Source organism: Mytilus californianus, unplaced genomic scaffold (assembly GCF_021869535.1).
Source record: "Mytilus californianus isolate M0D057914Y unplaced genomic scaffold, xbMytCali1.0.p SCAF_3, whole genome shotgun sequence".
Taxonomy (NCBI): Eukaryota; Metazoa; Mollusca; class Bivalvia; order Mytilida; family Mytilidae; genus Mytilus; species Mytilus californianus.
The window spans coordinates 21,647,849-21,670,245 of record NW_026262679.1 but is presented as its reverse complement, the minus strand read 5'-3'; the positions used below and the strand labels follow the sequence as shown (position 1 = coordinate 21,670,245).

The following is a 22,397-nucleotide window of genomic DNA, read 5'->3' as shown; positions in this document are numbered from 1 at the left end:
ACTCTCCGTCAAAATATTTGAAAATCCAAAGCTTATTAAAAATAAAGAGCTTAATAAAGACAAAAAAGGACAAAAGGTATTTCAAAAGGTGCATATATAATAGGGGATTAAACCTGTCTATATGAGTGGACAGTATCAAATGACAGTCAGGTGTTTGGTTATTTTGCCATGTTCTGCATGGTTTTAATAAAAGGATGCTCAAAATCAAGGTATAACGATAGAATTTTCTGAAACTTAAACTTAATGCATTTACAATTTCAATTAAGAGTCCTTAAAACCAAAATACAATAATAAGACCAGACTATTTAAATATTTTAAATATTACACAATACAAAATGGGTGCAATTTGTCAACATAGAATTGTAATACACATATATGTTACTGAAATATGCTTTTCAAAATATGGACTTACTGGTTTGACATGCTGTCATTGTACTACATTAAATATTCGAAACTGAAAATATTGATACATCGCTGTGTAAATATTACATCATCACGATATGTTCAGCGGCAAATATTGCAATAGACTATAAAAATATGACCTAACTTCTTATGAAATCATTCCAATAAAATGTATATCATTTCGGTGTTTTAGACATACAAGCTCAAAATGTTAGTAAAGAAAAATGTGAAACTTGCGTTGTCAGTTATGTAGTCGTGTCCAGAAGACTATAAAGTTCAATCAAGTACATTTGATATACTATCTGTAAATATGGGTATCTATATATACAATTGGTCACACTTCAAATACGTAAACAAAACTCAGTGTCCTAGGTACATATGCCCAACGAGGACAAAGAAAAACTTCATCGCCAATAACTAGTAACCAATCAAAACAGATGTTCAATTTCAACCCCAATGACTATGTATGAGTAAAATAACTCAATACGTGCATTATATACAAAAAAGAATAGAAAAGTGAAATAATTAAACAAATTAAGTTTCAAACAAGTATTTGATAAATTCATTTAATTTTTAATTCCATAAATGATTTTCAAAGGAAAACTTTACATAATTTATATAAGTAAACATACAAAATGATCCCTGCTTCATTCCAGTATAAATTAAACTAAATTTCAATCGCGGATCCAGTTCATTCATGTATAGAACGGAGTAGCAAACACAAAAACGGGGCAGTCAAAAATGAGAAAAGGGTACACAAAAATACAAATTTTCGAACGTGCTTCTTCTATCCACTTCTTTTTTCATTATTTTTTGGATACAGATAGTTAAGATAAAATTCTTTCAGCATTACAAGTATCCAAATCGTTGCTTTTTCAAGATAATGCGAAGAATAGCAGAGAATGCAGAAATTTAGCAGTCAAGTTCTAACTTTAAATATAACTAACATTCGAAGTTTAACTCTAATTGTGATTCGAAACTCAACTCATAACTCAAACTTGTACTCTGGATTGAACTCTAACCTTAACTCGAAGCATTACTCGAACTGTAAATTGAACTATAACTCGATGGATAGCCACACCCAGGCACATAATACAAACGAAATCGAAATCGGATTTAAAATAGAAGTGATGTTTCTAAAATGGTGAAAAGGTTTTACCTCATGAAGTAATTTGATAACCACATCAAGGAATGACAAAACAATACCAAACACTGACACATAGTATTACATATTATGTAGTGTAAAATCCTTAAATTTTGGAACAACATTATGTAATGTTAAAACCTTGTAAAAATGTGGACCTCATATAGATTAACATTAAAACCATACCTCTAGTAGTGTCTACACAAAATTGAAATAGGATGAAGACTTTATCAATTAATACAACTGGCCGTATTACGAATTGACAAAACATCATTACGAAATAGCAATAGACTTGAGAATGGTAACGGGGAATCCACATCATGTAACGAAACAACTACATGTACATTACATTATCCCATATACACTCAAGTAATGTTAAAACCTCATTGACTCTGTTCTTGCATAGTTTTATGAGAATAAGCTATCTTTCTTACTATCTATCTACAATATCAAGTAATATCAAAACATCATTAAGTAATGTCAAAACCACAGTATGTAAAGACAAAATATCATAAAGTAAAATCAGGCAATAAATACACACCACGTACTGTCAGAGCTCCACATAAAACAGCTGTGGCTTTACATAGTATTTACAATTTACTCTAAGGAAGCATGCTCACATTTAGGTATTCAACAAAAACTAACGTTTCTCGTCAAATTTCTATTCTAATTCTAAACTTCAAAACAATATTCGGAAAACATTAACGTATTTACAATATTACATACAAGAAACTATGCAAAGAACTCTTTGAAAACCCAATGACCCTGTCAATCTACATTCTAATATTGCCTCATCTATTTTCTTGGCTACGCTTAAAATGAGTTTCTGGACTAGCAATTACCTCATCCCAAAATCTTCCTTATTCTTTGAATAAGAACTATCTAGGTAAAGAGTAGTTAATGTTTGATTTATCTGACATTGAAACATTACTTGCAGAAGTGCTAGCAGAAGAGATAGACACAGCTTTAGATGTATCCGTTGGCCTGTTAACTCTTGTTGTAGATGATGTAAAAATTGCTTTCACATGATTTCTAAATTCCGAACTTAAACAACAAGTTATAATAAAATTAGAAGGGATCAATACAGAGTACGATATATTAGAAGCTGTGATTATAGATCGGACATCGTTATTATTGATAATTTAGACACCAAACATAAGGTACAGGAAATCAAATGACATCGAAAATATCATAAGCAATCCTTGGAACAAAGTTAAAGACGTAATTGCGATGGTTGAGTAAGTTAATTGATTCTCTTTTCTCATCTTTACATTTGCTGACATTTTCTTTCTTGCAGCTGTTGATTTCTTCATTGCGATAACCAGTAAAATTTCAAAAATTAACAAAACTGTACATGGAATAACAAGGAAAATAAACATCTCCAACGTTTGAACTATTGCTAAGTACTCATAAAAGTTCATTTTAATCCATCCCGGAGCTCGCACTGCACATGCCTGCATTGTAGTATTCTCTTCAACGAACGCAGGTACTGTTATTCCGAAATAATCGTAGTGCACAAAGAAAATACCTTTCATCAAAAGGGATAGACCAAATAAACCACATATGCAGAATTTTATTATCTTTTTAGAACAGAACCGATCCGCTTTGAAAGGGTGTCCAACACAAATGTATCTCTGGACAGCAAGAAAAATTGTAATATAAAAAGACGTTGTTGTAAAAATTTTCGGAAAAACTTCCGTCATGTAATGGTAAGCACGGCACCATTTGTAAGGTAGATAGTACAAATGTTTTCGAATGGCAAAGAAATAAACCCACATTATACTTGGAAACAAAGGACCAATACTGTCACAAATAGCTATAGCTATTAAACAGAGGTGGGTTTTCGAATTCATACTGTTTTTGATAAATACGAAAATCATGAATGCATACATGGCAATATTGAAAACAGTCAAGATGGGAATGCCGTAAGCATTTATAACAATTTCAAATCCATGTTGGTACCATTGTCTAAAATCTACGACGATAATTTGTTCAGGTGTTGTAACATTTGACATATCCATTTTAACTGCCGTTGACGTTGTAGAGGATACATTTGACGGGTTAGTGAATAAGTTTGACGGTACTATTGACGTTGCAGCGGAAGGATTTGAGGAAGTAGTGAATGAGTGATTATGCTGGGTAATGAATAAGTTTGACGGTAAAGTCTTATTAAGGTCTATGGTGAGACTAAGTGGTGTTGACAAATTTGCCATGTCAGGCTAGTAAATTAGTCACATAAAACTACAAAACTTTCCAACACATGGTTATGATCTTGGTTTCCACTGTGTTCGTTCACAATTAAATAATCCAAAAGTCGTTAGTTATGTTTCCAATAACGTTTTTTGAACCTTAGTCTGAGTATGAAAGCCTTTTCCAGTGAAACAAATCGGTAAAATAATTTCACTTTTATACTTGAAATCATTTTACCTCTAATTAAATATTAATAAGATCTTTAATTTACATTTAAAATCAATTCTGTAAATTTAAATGTATACTATTTAAATGCGGTAAACAGTAGTAGTAGTACTTTCTAGATGGGGTTACTAAACATAAACCATTCACTAATCCTGGAGATATTAATGCTATATTTTCCACTAATTTCCGAGACATTCAAAATCAGTTCATCCAAAAGTAATCAATAAAATTCAGTTATAAGCAAAACAAAAATGTAGTCATCATATAACAAGACAAAGTGACATATAACTGTTCCTTTTACAACGAACTCAAACGTTTCACTTTTAAAATCATAAAAAAAATTACTTGGTAAATGTGTTACGTGACGTTTGAGTTACGAGGATGGCATATATAAACATAACAAGTAATTCTTAGGCAGTATTCCTTGGTCAAAAACAATAAGCTTAAAATATAAGCTTATGACCTTTACTTAAGCTCAATACATGTGGTAATAAAAATCAAAGTTTTTTTAAGAGTTTAAGTATTGAAATAAACAGGCATATACAATCATTATCGAGATATTTCATGTACCTGTCAATGAGAATGTGTCAGTAAAGAAAGTATTATTCCGCTAGCAGTAGATTGCTAAAGTTTTAATTCCTCTACGTACAAAATGTATTAACAAAACACTGATATCCAAAGTAAATTTCAAAAGGGGACTTCCATTAAAACTGACAAAACTAAACGCACACGACTATATCAACCAGCCGAAAGATTGCAAAGTTGACCTACCACGGTTTTTGCTGTTGTTATTAGATATTCAAACTCCAACATGTATATTATTTCTGTGCATAACAGTGACTTTAAGCTGAAATAAAGTTGGCAAGATGTAATCTTTTATACATCGAAAACCATGTGTATTTATTCACCTTTTACTAGAGGTAGAATTATTTTATTCAGTTAATGTATAGCAAGTACATATATAAAGAGTCGTACACATCAGAATCGTAGGAATATGTTAGGCAATACAACACTGTGCTAAGACAGGCTAGGCGTCTCCCTCTATGGATTCGTCTTTCATCATGATTCAAAAGCAGCATTATACTCCCTAATTGTGTAAGGACCTCATTAATCATGCACGTACAACTTTGAACATTAAATAATAGTAATTATTAAATATACTCAGTTATATTAAATATACTAATATACTTATGCATATGCCTCAATTGTCGTTACCACAATCCCGCCCCCTTTTCCCCGAATGTGACGAACCGAATAAGACTTATCACCAGGTTTTACTTACATGAACAACACCACGGGTTCCACATGTGGAGCAGGATCTGCTTATCCTTCCCGGACCTGAGATAATACCCCGTTTTTTGGTGGGGTTCGTTTTGCTCAGTCTTTAGTTTTTTATGTTGTGTTTTGTGTACTGTTGTTTGTCTTTTAGTCTTTTTTTGCCATGGCGTTGTCTTTTTTTTTGACCTATGAGTTTGAATGTCCTTTGGTATCTTTCACCTTTCTCTTAGTAATTATTATATATAAAATTTACTTAGTAATAATTAAATACACTAATTATCAAATATACTTAGTAATTATTAAATACACTAATTATTAAATATACTTAGTAATTATTAAATATACTTAGTAATTATTAGATATACTTAGTAATTATTAAATATACTTAGTAATTATTAGATATACTTAGTAATTATTAAATATACTTAATAATTCATGAAAATACTTAAAGATGAATATGTAAATTGTGGAAATGAAATAGGTGTTTGACTGTGTTAAATTTTGCAATGCTTGAAACATATCTTCAAAATCAAGCCTTTCTTTCCTGCAAATTCGACTAAATGCGGGTTGTGTCTGTTCGTTTTGCTATGAGGTTGTCTTTCTTCACCGAGATATGGTTTATGATTGCCCAACTTGGTATGTCTTTTCCATTTTTGCAATCTATATTCTTTTATTTTCATATACAGTTTTCGTTATTTGTGGTGTTTAGTCTTTGTTCATGTAATTTTGTTAAGTTAAACGAAGGAATTTTCCACCAAATAATTTATACAATGTTTCAACTTTTACCTTGTTCTTGAAAATACCAATATCAGATTAAAACTCTAAACTTCGTTAAAGGTTATATTACAGCTGATAAATAATTCATGTATTAATTTTGATATTGCTGATGATATCAATCCACCAAATTAATCTTGTAAATATTTCAATCTTATAGAGATTCATGTTTCTAAATTTGGTACAGACATAATTATGTTTAATATTTAATATATTCATTTGGCTTAGTCTCAGGCGCAGATTAAAGTTCTATCAGAAATATAGAGTTTAAAACTCGCTGAAATCGAAATCATATCCATACGAAGGTAACTTTTAAGATTTTTCAGTACAGACAACGTACTAACATTTAATAGTATTTTTATAGAATATAGTAAAATTCTGTGGATACCAACAAGACATTAATTGAAATTAACTCAACATTTCTCCATGTCTTTTCATTATTATACTGACAATCTTTTTCAATTTTTATTGAAGTATTTTATTTTCCTCCTAATTTGGTAAACAGCTCCGGTGGTCTCTTGGTAGCATCATTTTGTAATTGTATGAAAATTTATTATGAAATTGGTACAGCAAAAGACCGGAATTCCATGACTTTTTCCGATTCTCTTGTTTTAAGGAAATAATCTGTATGAACTGTGAATTTGATATGGAAAACATGCGTTACGTTATTCTCCGTTAAAAGCCCATTTTATGACGCTGATTTGTCTCACCGTAAGAAAGCAAAACTAACGACTTCGAATTATATACCCGTAGCTTGTTATACTTGTATCTGAGATTTTTTTACTTCTTTATTATCTATATTTTTAATTTTTATAAAGTTGAGTACATATTGCACAGCGATAGTCAGTACTGAGTGATCGTACCGGCCGTCGAAATGTTTTCTTCGTAAACCTGTAATTTCCGTCAGGACAAACTATTTAGCACAACATAGAGTGTGATACCGGTATAAGTTAAATTTGATTATAAGGTTACCATAAATAATTTTGTTTATAACAATGGTCATTTATTCCAAACCATATCAGTCTGGAAAACTAAGCAAAGTTGAAAACTGCAGAGATTTGTTAAGCATGTAACCTCCGTGGAATGGTCTATTCTAAACAAACACCAATTAATTATTTTGAAAAGTTTTTGCATCCAACAGATCGATATCGGTGTCAACATTCAATTTTAGTACAACTTCTATCTTCAGATACATGTATTATGTTTTATAAATGACGAAATCATCGAAATGTAACCTCCGTGGGATGTAATCTCCGTTGACGTTTTGGTAAATAGTGCTTTCTATCACGTCCGCACTTCTATCGAGTATGGCATGCTAAATAAACATATAAGATCATTATTACGGATGGCGAATATATGTATAACTTACAGATCAATAACATACATTATTATTCAGACGACATAAGAAGACACCATGTGACAATTTTAATTAATCAATTGTTTAAGTGCAACAGAGTTGCTTTTTTCTCAGATCCAGAAAAAAAAAATCGAACTGGATGTTTTTATATCAATATTAATGCAAGTAAATAATTTTAACCCGTTTTAAATATTCAAGATATGAAACTTTTATTATTAATATAAATTTGATACCGAATTTAATACGATTTAACAATCATGCAAGTAGCCATAAAAATTGCTCTGCCTAATGAGTTTTATATCATGTTGCACAGGGAGAGAAATGAAATTACGACGTCGACTGAGAGGGCATGACAAAAATGCTTATTCTGTTCTTGTGTTCAGATCCAGCATATGAAAATTTCATGTTGTATCATAATTTTGACATGCTGAAGAAAATTCTTTAATTTGTCCAAATTTAGAAGAAATATACTTTTTTCTCATTATTGGCTTCGCAGACAATAATTCGCCGACATGTTTTCCGTATGCAGTTACCTCAGCGTGACCTTTCTCGTAAAAATCCGGTGATCGCAATACGCAAGTGCGAAGGGGAAAACCAAATTGGCAGAGAGAGTCAACAAACGTAAACATCGCTCCGTCATCGAAATAAGCTATATCTTATTGTACATGTTATACATGTGCATACCTCAATATCCATGCTTCTTTGTTGATTCTTTACAAAGGTGACAATCGGTAAACTTCGGCTTCAAAACACAACCATTAATTAGCTGCCATATTTCACAACAACACTGACCGAGTGAAATATTTTTTTGACAATTATACGATATGGATGCGTAAAAAATGACAAAATCGTGCACAGAAGACTAAGTTTATGATATATGCATGGTTCAAGAATTGGATTAACATTATTTTTCACCAGTCACTCGTTTCATATGACTTTAATTTCAACTTACAAGAAAAAGTTTATGTGAATTAATAAAGATAACAAAACACCGTAAAAGAAATGATTTCAACGGTTTTATTATTTTTGGTATTGAAATGCACGCTATCAGATAACGACGTCAAAGGAAATAAAATGACGTTAAATGTATTTTTTGACATTTTTTCATCTAAATTGTCTCGATCATTACAAATTAACGGTAGCATATTACATGCTGAAATTTATATGGTGGATAGAATGTGCTATGAGGATGTTCCATGTTCTTTATTTATAAGTTTTGCTACAATTTATATTTTATCATTTTTACTCGGACGTTGGGCGCTTTACCGGAGAACCAGTGCTAAATGCCTACAAAATAGAGGGAAAGTTGAAAATTCCACAGCTATGTTATGTGCGTCCTCAAGTGTTAAAACTCGCATTAGTACGAATAACACAGTATATATAGTACCAGAAAATTTATCGAGGTTGCATGCATGATTAATTCGTACAGAATAGTATATACTAAAGTCTTTTTCTGACTGTCCGTCAATGAATGAATGAATGAAGAGTAAATGATAGTAAATATATTGTAAACATAGCGTAAAGTATAGTAAAACTTACTAACTTTACTCTTTTGATAAATTGATATGGTAACACAATCATACCACATCTTCTTATTTTTACATTATTACATACTAGTATAGAAAACAAACAAACATCATAATTTAAAAAAAAAAATAATGTAAGTGCATGCTATAAAGTATTTATATTCCATTTAAACTTAGTTCAAAGATAAGTGCAATAAGTTATACGTAAAGCATTCGAAAAGTGTGTTCTCCCTATTTCGAAAAGTTCCCGTTTAAAATAAATTTTAACACAATAGGTTTGTTTTACAATAACATCTATTTGACTCATATATTGCATTTCTTTCGACGGACAATTTTCAGTTCGTGTTAACATTGCTTTTCATGAATTTGTGGTTTCAAAACAAAATAAAACCGGGTCCTACACAAAGACAAAACCGGGTCCTTCCATTTTAACATGACCCATTACTTTCGTTCCATGCACAGAAATACAAATATTGAGGTGCTGAAAGTGACAAATTTGCAATATACGTGTTAATTTCTTTCTGTCCGTGCCTTTCTTTCCGTACAATGTGCACAATTTAAAGAGAAATTAAACAAATTCGATGCAATGTTCACTCAATTCACCATTTTCATGTGCCTTTATACTTATGTCTCCATTAATCTATAACGGTTGTAGAAAATATTACATCTAACAATCGAAAATAGTTATATGTGTATGTATATTCTTCAATATCATAAAAATAACAAATAAATAAACAGAAATCCTACCTTTTCTCTGTCTGTTGATGGTCCGTCACCGTACCGGATATTAAATACTATTGAGTCCAAACATTTTTTGCCGGAGTAGTTTAGACACAGTGAGGTTAAGCAGTGGCGAATCCAGGGGGGGTTGGGTTAACGATCAATGCATTTGAATAGGGACATATAGTTGGAACCCCCCTTTATCCTTGGTAAGCAACCCCCCTCCCCCCCCCCCCCCCCTTCCCCGTTTATAAATGGCAGGATCCGCCCCTGTTAAGCTCATGCTCTCTGTTTACCGAAGCTGTCCTAGGATCTGTCCTAAGAACTATCTTAGGAATAAATTAGTATAACTTTATGACCGACTTACGACATGTTTGAGCATGCACATCGAAGCTATCTTAGGAATAGCTTAGCTAGGATGTCTTAACCGCTGTCATAAGTGTTAGCGTAAAGAAAAATAGGATATCAAAAATTAAAAATGCATTGAATTCACAAGTATTAATAATTATAAGATTAAAAATTAGAAATATTATTAGTATTGTTATTCAGATTTATCCAGAGACATATATACACATAATTTTATGTGTATATACGACTCTGTTTTATCCAAATAATTGTACATTCAAACTTAATGAAACAAAAACAAAAACACAAACACAAACACAAAAAATGTAATAATGTTTTATATAATAATTGAACAAATTATTTGTAAATAGTGACACCTAATACATATAATCGGTCACTATCATTATATATTTTTGAGCGAGTTCAATTCGAAGTTTCACGGTTTTATACTGTACATAGTTCAAACGAAAAACTCGTGCATCTTTCATATAAAAACGGAGTACATAAAATATTTTTTTACGGTTTTATACTTTACATAATTCAAACGAAAAACTCGTGCATCTTTCATATAAACACGGAGTACATAGAATATTTTTTACGGATCACAGGCACTTGCGGAATACACCCTTTTTTCTGAATTTTTATTTGTTTGTGTTTAAACTTTTTTCAAAGTAAATATTCTTTTTTTATGTCATTCTAATATTCATTTATTTAATGTGATTTATTTATATATGATGCCACTCTACTCTTTTCCACGTGGAAAATAAAATTACAGGGGCATTATATATATACGACTGTAATTGTAAATTACTTAAATGTATTTTGGACAAGAGCAAGAACACATTAAATAAGTGAAAATATGTTATATTAAAAATATTAAAGACTATGTACTTAGTAAAAATCAAAACACACAAAAATTATATTTAGAAAAAAAGGGGAGTCATTCCGCGGTATGGGCCTGTGTTACGAATAGTCCATAAGCGGTCTATTGCTACAAAAATTATTTATATTGCTCCCTAAATAAACATCTATAGGTGAAGGTCGTATTTGTTTACAAATTAGCAATCATAGAATATATCATAAATCGGGACCATCTTAAGACACCTTAATAGGTGTCCTAAAGTTAAGTCGATTCCTATGACTTTTCCTAAGTTACGACATGTTGGATAAACCCACTTTGGACAAAGTTGCATCCTAGGATGATCTTAGGACATATCCTAGTCTTAAGAGCGCTTGGATTAATAGGCCCCCAGTGGCCTTGTTATCTTGGAGGTCAAGTTATATTTACTCTTTAGTGAAGACAGGTCTTACATATATGGTTATATATATAAACATCCATATTTTTCTTTAGTTATGAACAGAAAGCGCTATACATTTAACACAAATGTTTCCCCTCTTTAAATGACCATCGAAGTACTGCTTGTATATAAATATAAATATAATACTATTTTCTAATTGAGGTTTTTTAAAAGGTGTTGTAGAAAATGAGGTTGGTGGTCAATTTACGTTTTTATTAAGAAATCACACGCTTCAATCTATTGAAGTAAATCAATGATAAAAAAAAAAATTTCTGATGATAAATATAAGAAAAAAAGATGTGGTATGATTGCCATTATGACAACTATCCGCCAGAGACCAAATGACGTAGATGTAAGCATTTGTGGGTCACAGAAAAAGCCTTCAACGTTGAGCAAAACCTATACAGTCTTATCAGGTCACGCATTGCTTTTAAGAATCAAGATAACGCGTTGCCTGATCTTTTGAAAATATTCTTTACCTTTTCAAGGAAAGCATCACATCCATTTTACTGTACTTTTAAAAGATTTAGTTTCAAATGTATCATGAGTTTTTGGAATCTGACCATTGTAGATCCAAAACGTGGGTTTTCTTAAATGATTCACATAAGGTTCTGTTTTGCCTTTTGAGTTTTCTTCAAAAGTACTGCATTTTTTCTCTAGCTTATAATTAGTGCACAGTATTATAAGGTTTTTTGACAGATATTAAATTTCTTTTTTTCAGATTTTAAACGCCTGTTGATAATACAATGGATATTTTCACAGATTTTGCAGTTGAATTGTATTTAATTTCTGTCACGGAATGCTTGACCACCGTTCCAAAAAATGTACTTATTCTTTCACGATTTTTGTTCTCGATAAACCGAATGACAGCCGTGAGTTAGGCCTTGTAACTGAATGCGTTTTAGGATTTTGTCAAGATGCATGGGTATCTCATGGAAGAACTTTGAAGTCTGCCTCATATGAGTAAAGGAACATGTTAGGGAGAACAAGAGCACGTTTTGTTTCCACATAGATATAAGAAGATGTGGTATGAGTGCCAATGAGACAACTCTCCATCCAAGTCAAAATTTATAAAAGTAAACCATTATAGGTCACAGTACGGTCTTCAACACGGGGCCTTGGCTCACACCGAACAGTAAGCTATAAAGAGCTCCAAAAATTACTAGTGTAAAACCATTCAAACGGGAAAACCAACGGTCTAATCTATATAAAAAACGAGAAACGAGAAACGAGAAACACTTATGAACCACATCAACAAACGACAACTACTGAACATCAGATTCCTGACTTAGGACAGGTGCAAACAAATGCAGCGGATTTAAACGTTTTAATGGTACCAAACCTTCACCCTTTTTCTGAAACAATAGTGTAACATCACAACATAGAAAAACACACTATAAAATATCAACTGAAATAGCTTAACTCAATCAAAGGATATATTAACACCATTGAACATACACTGAACAAATAAATTTGACCTATGACACAATGTAAATACAAAATAAATAAACTAAGGGAAGAATAATAAAAGTAACATGTTATATCGGTAAGAAATGTTAAACAATTAAAGAAAAACAATATGCTCGAACAAAAATATCAGCCATTTGCAATAACTTTAAACACAGGTAAATGAAAATAATTTTGTTGTTAGGTATATGTGTACAGTACCAATAGAGAAAGGAAATATTTTTACAAAATAAATAATTTTGATGTTCATAGTACGAATAGAAAATTTATAGTTATACCAAACACTTATCAAAGCTGGTATATAGACCAGATATAACCCTGAATAACATTAAATAACAAAAAAGCAATACGATTAGTATCAACAGGTCAAATAAACAAGAAAGTACGATTTGAGAGTACTCGCAGTTACTGACAGCTAGTTAAAAGTAAAAGCCAAAACAATTAATAATAAAAAATCATGCATCAGAGACTAAAATCAACTAAAACACATCCCAGGGATTTAGTATTTTAACGTCATGGACAGTCAAAGAAGACATGACTAGTGCAATGCCAAAAATAAATGTATCGACAGACAGTAGGATAGTTAGGAGTTTAACCTCTTTATAGATCAAAACGAACGTGGGTGTGTCTTTATACATCCCGTTTGAAAACAAATACAAATTTAGTTATGTTTTAATTTGCTGATGACAAAATCGATATTAGTGCCAATGTAAACTATATTCAAAGATCTAATTACAACATTGGTAAGATAACCTTTACTAATAAGTTTGTTTAAAGGTTCGATGAGTTTACACGGATCACATAGTGATTTCCGCGCTTTAAGTACAATATTACCGTAAAATTTAGGATGTCAATTAAACGTTAAACATATGTTGTCAATTAAATGCAAATATATTAAAACAGCTGTTTACTTGGAGTTGCAATTACGAATTTTGTGCAATTATGTTTCGTGTATATTTGCGTTCATTCGTTCCATTATGATTTATAATGTTACATTTTGATGACAAAACATCACTTATAATTTATCTAATCGCCTTGCGCAATCGTGACTTAATGTGTTCTTTGGTCCCTAGCTGAATATTTGAATTCTTGATTTTTTTTGTCAAAGATGAAAAAAAAAATACTAAAAAATTCATGTTTTTAGTTTCAATTTTCCAAGTATAACCTTTAAACTGGCATGAACCATTTTTCTTGCAACGTTTGAACTGGCATGAACTATTTTTTTTTATACTCATTATAACACCATGCTACTATTAAAAAACACCTCAAAACGCAAAAAGGCGAAAAGGCAAAATCGTTTTCACCTTCGTGGTTTCACTGTCGCATTATTGCTTTCGAATTTTTGCGTTTTGTCCTTTTCAAATATCAAAACCAAAACGCAAAATTACCGCATTCGGCCTCAATAAATATTACTCATTCTTTATGTGAAGAAACAGAGTTATTCATTGAGAGCACTTGCTAAGGATTCGTCCTCTTTGAACATGTGTTATTGATGACCTTATATCTCAAATTCTTCAAGTGTATTGAGTTTCAATTTATCATCATTTTAGTAAGCTATGTTCTAAGGAAACATAGAACCAATTTTCATTAGATAAAATCATAATTTGGTTACTAGTACCTGTTCGAATTCGGAAGAGAGATTTAATAGTGACAAATTATGCATATACAGAACACTCTTCTCCACAAAAACTAGAATATTTCAAGTTGAAATTCAGTAAAATGTCTAAACAGCTCCAGCTTGAAAATAATGGTTAACGCGTTTTTTTTAAAATTTAAACGTAAAATTTGTGAAAAGTGAAATGTTGTATATAACCTCATCTGTGATCATAAAAAAATCTAACTATTTAAATCACTTTAATAACAGCTGTCGTATGTTTTAACTTAGTTTATGTTTACTTAGTTCTCCCCGGATGTTGATATACTTTCTGGTAAGGCGCATCTTATATTGATCCTATCCCAGTTTCAGTGTAACGGAGCTACTTGCAATACTTCCCGTATAAGTGTTCCGTAGTGAACCGTAGGCTACTCTCAGCTTTAGTGTTTCTGTACCATCTAATATCACTCTCGGTTTAAGTGTTTTCCGGAGAAAATCATGACAATCATACCACATCTTATTATTTTTATATCATATTAATCTCAATTTTTGTTCACCTTTCCTGTTTAAATATTTTACTAATCTCCTTATGGTATTCCAAGATATATTATTTCTAGAAGCACATTACATTCAACTCCTTGTTTGATAAAAGGGGATACACTAAAATTGGGATATACAAAAAAGTCGTAAGTCGTAGCAAATTTTTCATAACCATAAACAAAAGAAAAAATTAACAGAAAACAGAAATCAACAAAACACTACTCTGAATATTGGGCAGCATTTACCAACTAAACACCTAAATGGCACTAAGGTGATCCAGAAGAGTAAGTAGTTTCTTCTCCACTAGTGGTACTCAGGTGCTCCAGAAGAGTAAGCAGTTTCTTCTCCACTGATGGTACTCAGGTACTCCAGAAGAGTAAGCAGTTTCTTCTCAACTGATGGTATTCTGGTCCTTCAGAAGAGTAAGGAGTTTTTTCTCCACTAGTGGTACTCAGGTGCTCCAGAAGAGTCAGCTGTTCCTTCTCCACTGATAGTACTCAGGTTTCCAGAAGAGTAAGCAGTTTCTTCTCCACTGATGATACTCATGTGCTCCAGAAGAGTAAGCAGTTTCTTCTCCACCGATGGTACTCAGATGCTCCAGAAGAGTAAGCAGTTTCTTCTCCACTGATTGTACTCAGGTACTCCAGAAGAGTAAGCAGTTTCTTCTCCACCGAAAGTACTCAGGTGCTCCAGAAGAGTAAGCAGTTTCTTCTCCACTGATTGTACTCAGGTACTCCAGAAGAGTAAGCAGTTTCTTCTCCACAGAAGTTCTCAAGTACTCCAGAAGAGTAAGCAGTTTCTTCTCCACCGATGGTACTCAGGTGCTCCATAAGTGTAAGCAGTTTCTTCACCACTGATTGTACTCAGGTACTCCAGAAGAGTAAGCAATTTCTTCTCCACTAATGGTACTCAGGTACTCCAGAAAAGTAGATAGTTTCTTCTCCACTAGATGTTACTCAGGTGCTCCAGAAGAGTAAGCAGTTTCTTCTCCACCGATGGTACTCAGTTGCTCCAGAAGAGTAAACAGTTTCTTCTCCACTAGTGGTACTCAGGTGCTCCAGAAAAGTAAGCAGTTTCTTCTCCACTAGAAGGTACTCAGGTGCTCCAGAAGAGTAAGCAGTTTCTTCCCCACTGATTGCACTCAGGTACTCCAGAAGAGTAAGCAGTTTCTTCTCCACTGATGGTACTCAGGTACTCCGGAAGAGTATGCAGTTTCTTCTCCACTAGATGTTACTCAGGTGCTCCAGAAGAGTAAGCAGTTTTTTCTCCACTGATGTTTCTCAGGTGCTCCAGAAGAGTAAGCAGTTTCTTCTCCACTGATGTTACTCAGGTGCTCCAGAAGAGTAAGCAGTTCCTTCTCCACTGATGGTACTCAGGTGCTCCAGAAGAGTAAGCAGTTTTTTCTCCACCGAAGGTACTCAGGTGCTCCAGGAGAGTAAGCAGTTTCTTCTCCACTAATTGTACTCAGGTACTCCAGAAGAGTAAGCAGTTTCTTCTCCACCGAAGGTACTCAAGTTCTCCACAAGAGTAAGCAGTTTCTTCTCAACCGATGGTACTCAGGTGCTCCAAAAGAGTAAGCAGTTTCTTCTCCACTGATTGTACTCAGGTACTCCAGAAGAGTAAGCAATTTCTTCTCCACTGATGGTTCTCAAGTACTGCAGAAGAGTAGGCAGTTTCTTCTCCACTAGATGTTACTCAGGTGCTCCAGAAGAGTAAGCAGTTTCTTCTCCACTGATGGTACTCAGTTGCTCCAGAAGAGTAAGCAGTTTCTTCTCCACTAGTGGTACTCAGGTGCTCCGGAAAAGTAAGCAGTTTTTTCTCCACTAGAAGGTACTCAGGTGCTCCAGAACAGTAAGCAGTTACTTCTCCAATAGTAGTACTCAGGTGCTCCAGTGCTCCAGAAGAGTAAGCAGTTTCTTCTCCACTAGTGATACTCAGGTGCTCCAGAAGAGTAAGCACTCTCTTCTCCACTGGTGGTACTCAGGTGCTCCAGAAGAGTAAGCAATTCTTCTCCACTGATTGTACTCATGTACTCCAGAAGAGTAAGCAGTTTCTTTTCCACTGATGTTACTCAGGTGTTCCAGAAGAGTAAGCAGTTTCTTCTTCCCTAGTGGTACTCAGGGGCTCTAGAAGAGTAAGCAGTTTCTTCTCCAGTAGATCGTACTCAGATGCTCTAGAAGAGTAAGCAGTTTCTTCTCCACTAGTGATACTCAGGTGCTCCAGAAGAGTAAGCACTTTCTTCTCCACTGGTGGTACTCAGGTGCTCCAGAAGAGTAAGCAATTCTTCTCCACTGATTGTACTCATGTACTCCAGAAGAGTAAGCAGTTTCTTCTCCACTGATGGTACTCAGGTGTTCAAGAAGAGTAAGCAGTTTCTTCTCCCCTAGTGGTACTCAGGGGCTCTAGAAGAGTAAGCAGTTTCTTCTCCAGTAGATCGTACTCAGATGCTCTAGAAGAGTAAGCAGTTTCTTCTCCACTAGTGGTACTCTTCATGTTGCTCATGGCAACTTAAAATACGATGCTCAGTCACATTTGTAGATGTGACAATCGAGGATAATAAGACGAGATATGACATGCAAGTAGAAAATTATAGTGGTCATCTGTCACACAGAATGAGATATTCCATGGAGGTCATTCAAACTATTATAGCGCCTGTAAAAAGTTCAAAGAGATGAATAAAACTGTACTATAAGGAATCTTTGGTGCAATATCTTCCTTCTGAGAAGCAACTTACTGTCTTTCAAAATATATGAAAAGGTAGCCCTAAGATATAGTATCACCTAAGGACATATAATCTATATGGAGGTTCTGCAGGAATGAGGAATCTTAAGGTAGATAATTAGTGTGACCATCCGTTTTCTGTGTTTGTACGTTTATATCTCTTCTTGTTTGTCTGTACACTTGTATGAGGGTCAGGATGAGAATCCATCAATTCTTTATTTATTTTTTTTATACCTTTTTTTCTCTATTATTTATTTGTTTGTTTTAACCCCTTATCTCTATATTTCAAAACCCCATCATTCTCTATTATTTCTTTTTTAGTCTATTATTCTTTATTATTCATATTTTTTGTCCTTTATTCTGCACTTTTTACCCATTGTTTTCTATTCTGTAAACCCCCTTCAAACCCTCTTGTATTGTTACTTTGCATATGCATTTTGGAGAAGACGTTGATAGGTCGAAGAAATAAGTCTTCCAGCTTGTAAAATAACTTTAATGGGAAATATGTGTGTGCCTTCGAATTGCATTTTAACAATGATAGAATATTTACGTAGTATAGTCTTTTAAAAGACATTATAATGTCTCTGAACATTTCAAGAACAGACTTGCAAACAAACATGATAGTGAACAAAACTTGTAGATATGCTGACCCTTAAACACAAACTAAATTTCAGGTAGTAGATTTCTTTAAGTTTTAAGAATATAAAATTTTGCAGGAATTAAATTAATCTAAAAGCAATATAACCTCTTTTTGGTTTAGAAAGAAACGTTTAAAGCCCTTTATCGATTTTGCTTATTTTCTAAGGTTAAGCAATGTACTGTCGCTCTTATCGTGAGAAATTATAACATCATAGCGTCGTACGACTTCTTTACTTTCTATATATTCAAAATTACGTCTGACTGTTGGAGGTTTAAGTTTTGACATTAGCTCTACATTTTGTTTCCTAAGAGAATTGTGAATAGATATAATTGAATGTCATAACATAGATCCTTCCATCTTTATTGGCTTCGCAGGTGATGTCTTAAGGATATCAATAACAGGAAATATGGGGGTATATGTTACAATGTAACGAGCCAGGAACCATACATTTAAAAAATGAAACAACATCAAAACAAACAAGTTTTAGATTTCTTAAAAGCTTTCGAGTCATTCTTTTAATTAAGATGTGGTTTATGTGATTGTTTAAGTATTGGAAAGGTGTTATTTATCTCCTTTGCGCATATACTCATAATTGTGATATTATAAACCTGTCATAGATGGGACGTATTATAGTAAACCGTAGTTTATCCATTAACACTTCCTTGAAGCTTGCTTCAACCAATTCACGCAAAAATGTTAAGGCAACATTAAAACTGACAGAAGAAAGCTTCCTTTTGATTTGAAAATTCATTGGTGGGGTAATACCAGAAAATACCGTGTGATTTAAAAAAAATATGATTTTTCAGTCTACAGTTAAGTAACTTTGACGATCAGATTAATAAAAGCTAATATTCTACATGTCATGCAATATATCTATTATGATTTGATCAAGTTATAAAAACTTATAACACTGTTGTATCAATAATTCAAAATTAACTGCCTGAATCTATTTATCAATATGAATTTTACGCGACATGATATATAGCAGGGCAAACCATAAAGGCAAAATTATTCATTGATCGAGTATTGGAACTGATTTTTAATACTCATACTGCATTTTTTCTGTATCTAATATCTTTTCCTGTCCGGGACATGTTCCCAATTAGTTATATCATTAAAGCCAATAGAATCTGTCCCACATAATGAGGAAACCAATGAGTACCGATGTGTGTTACGTAACTAATGAACTAATATCTTCGCACCGTGATGCAAAGCAACAAAGCAACAAATAAGAAAACCCAACAAAAAAAAATAAAAAATAAAATAAACAGAAAAATAAACAAAAAACAAAAAACAACACACACTCTCTCTCTCCAAAAAAAAAAAAAAAACAAAAAAAAAAAAAATCCAACAAACCGAACAATCTAAATACCGAAATACGAAGTCCAACATTATACAAGGGTAAAGCTCTACACAGTAGATGTGAATAAACATAACTGACTACCAACGATTTTCAATCAAAACCAAATTCCTTGTAGAAAAAAACAACCTATGAAGATGTGAAAAAGACAATTGTGACAACGAACAGACAAATCAAAATCAGTATGTAACGAGGTTAAAGTAATACTTTCTGTAATAAAAATCTGACTGAGAGAATGTAGTCTCTACAATTGATCTTTATAGTTTCACTTATACAAAACTATCACAATTTTAACTTCCTTTTTATGTTCGTGGAACTGGGAAAATGATTATGGTAAATCGTTTTAATTATACAATGTATATCATGTTGATTTGAATTACTAAACTATGAATTTTACACCAGTTTATTTAAATCATTTCTTTTATTTCCAATTTTCAATCTGAAAGCATTTAATTTTTTTCATTTTCCTTTCAAGTATAAATACATTATTGGAATAAATCCATAAAGGTTTCAGATAAGCCTGTGTTTTTTATCTCACAAATTCGTGTCACTTCATGTCAGTTACATAATTTCTGTTCTATTATGAAACACGTAATACGGATATTGTTCGATTTAAATTTGATGTTATCATATGTCCAAATCATTTTGAATTAAGGAATGTATCTCCCTGTAGCATAGGTCTGATTTCATGTCCGGGTTTGGTTTTACTTTTGGTCCTGTTTGGTTTTATCAGCTCTTCGACGTTTGTATTAGTTTTTAGACTTTCAAAAATTTAAGCCTCGAGCATCACTGAAGAAATTGTCGAAATACGCTTCTGTTGCAATACACTTGGTACTGTCAATGTTATTAAACTTTTGATAAAATATGGTATATGTCGTAAGATTAGTAGGATTACTAAATCCTTCCGCTGTTTATGTTCTTTGGGTTTTTATACTGAGTTTATTCGATTATTTCAATCGATGAATCTTTATCTTGCTTCTGATTTATTTTTGTCTATTTTTAGATAGAAATTCGTATATTTTGTGTTTTTTAATGAAATAACATACTTCAATATTGATTGTTCGATTACATAGGTTTACCTTGTCTTGATTACATAGGTTTACCTTGTCTTGATTACATAGGTTTACCTTGTCTTGATTACATAGGTTTACCTTGTCTTGATTACATAGGTTTACCTTGTCTTGATTACATAGGTTTACCTTGTCTTGTCTCATCAATGTACGGTTTTAAATCTTGAGTTAACTAATAAAATTTTATAATTATAAGACACTTCTTTCCAATGAAATGGGTCAGCAAATTATTAATAATGTTTCACCAGTAACCTTTTCCTGAGGAAAAAAATAATTTATAAACATGAATAAAAAGATATTTGGAGTATTACGTCAATGAGCTACATAATCAACGACACATACGAGACATTAAGAGGTTAATTAAATAACATACTTCATAATTGATGAGTATCTGTATAAATATATATATGCCAAACTGTAGAAAATTGGTGAATAAATTTAACAGATTTTTTAATGATCTGCCATCATTATATATCTCGAATATATCTAAAACATCTTTGAACATTAAGTAGTATCATTCAATCAAGTCGATGCTAATATTTAAAGTAAGGATAGAGAACTTCAGTCTGTTCAAAATAGATCTGTAATAAGAACTCACTGTTCTATTATTATCCATGTTAACCTACTTCCTTGATTTAATTTATGAATTCGACGATTCGTTGAAATCAAGTTTTACATATAGATATATTATTAGTTTTTTAAATTAAACTACAAACGTATTGGCACTAGGACAACTGTTAGAGGTACTGTAAATTACGTCTTTTCGCATTTTATGTTTAATTTGTTTTGTTTTCATATGCACGTAGAAGATGTTTTATGTTATATGTGTTATTGTAATATATATTCGATGAAAAGCTCTCAAGAGCTTATGTTTGTATGTTTTAAACCATGCCGAATCAAAATAAAGTTTTCTTATCTTATCTTATAATGAAATTTTACACTCTTCTTGCAGGGTTGGCAAAACCCCGGGTTTTATCCATATTGCCAAGCCAAGTGGGAAATACTGGGAAAACTCGGATTTTACTTGGTTTTATTTGGTTTTACAGTAATACTGGGCAATAATAATGGGTAACATGTGAAAAGCTTTCTCAATAATCCTACTAAAATCTATTAAATTGCCATTTTGTCTAAATCAGTTAAACAGTTTTTATGAAGCCAAAGAATTTAATATTTTGTTTGCTTAAAATATATATATCTAATATTAAAAATTTTCACTAAATTTTGTTTATTGCTTAAGTTTTCTTTACTAATTTTAAGCATACTTATTTGTACGTCACTATTTGATAAGAAATCATTCAAATTATAACACAGATTTGTTGATATAACAACAATCAGCTTTTTCATTTGTACAAGTGTTCATGACAATTGTCCTCTTATGGTGTTTATCTAGCAATATTATTGTATAACTATTATTATAATATAACAAAGTGCTCTGGACCAATGGAATTGTAGGATTTTTGGTCTCTTAACTGTGAAGAATGAATGTAAATCATGTTCTATTGTTTATACCTACTAACAGTTAGTTATGAGTTACTACTGCCCGAAATCATTTATCAGCTTGAAGGGGTTAAATTTTATGATTGAAATTGATTTAAAATTTAATAATTAAACAAACAAAAAACAAAATAAGTTGAATAGTACGGCGGCTTCATGAAAAATTGTGTACATCCTGCTAAAAGCATGAAACTTGGCACAACGCTTCCTCTAGTATTACTCTTTGATTTCAGATAGGGAAGCATTTGAAAA

The 22,397-nt window shown here is 32.2% G+C and overlaps 1 protein-coding gene across 6 annotated transcripts in view; it reads left to right on the top strand.

Moving 5' to 3' along the window:
* The window catches only part of LOC127734119 (heat shock 70 kDa protein 12B-like), a 151,737-nt gene that overhangs the window by 63,693 nt on the left and 65,647 nt on the right, over positions 1–22,397 (top strand). The window contains exons 1-2 of one of the 6 annotated variants that reach the window (XM_052243780.1): positions 21,303–21,394; positions 21,604–21,719. The exons of 3 other annotated variants lie outside the window; for them this stretch is intronic. The gene's annotated coding sequence lies outside the window, so the exon portion shown is untranslated. Of the gene's footprint in view, positions 1–21,302; positions 21,395–21,603; positions 21,720–22,397 lie in introns of those variants that run through there. 2 more of the 6 variants (XM_052243781.1, XM_052243778.1) reach the window with 2 other exon arrangements.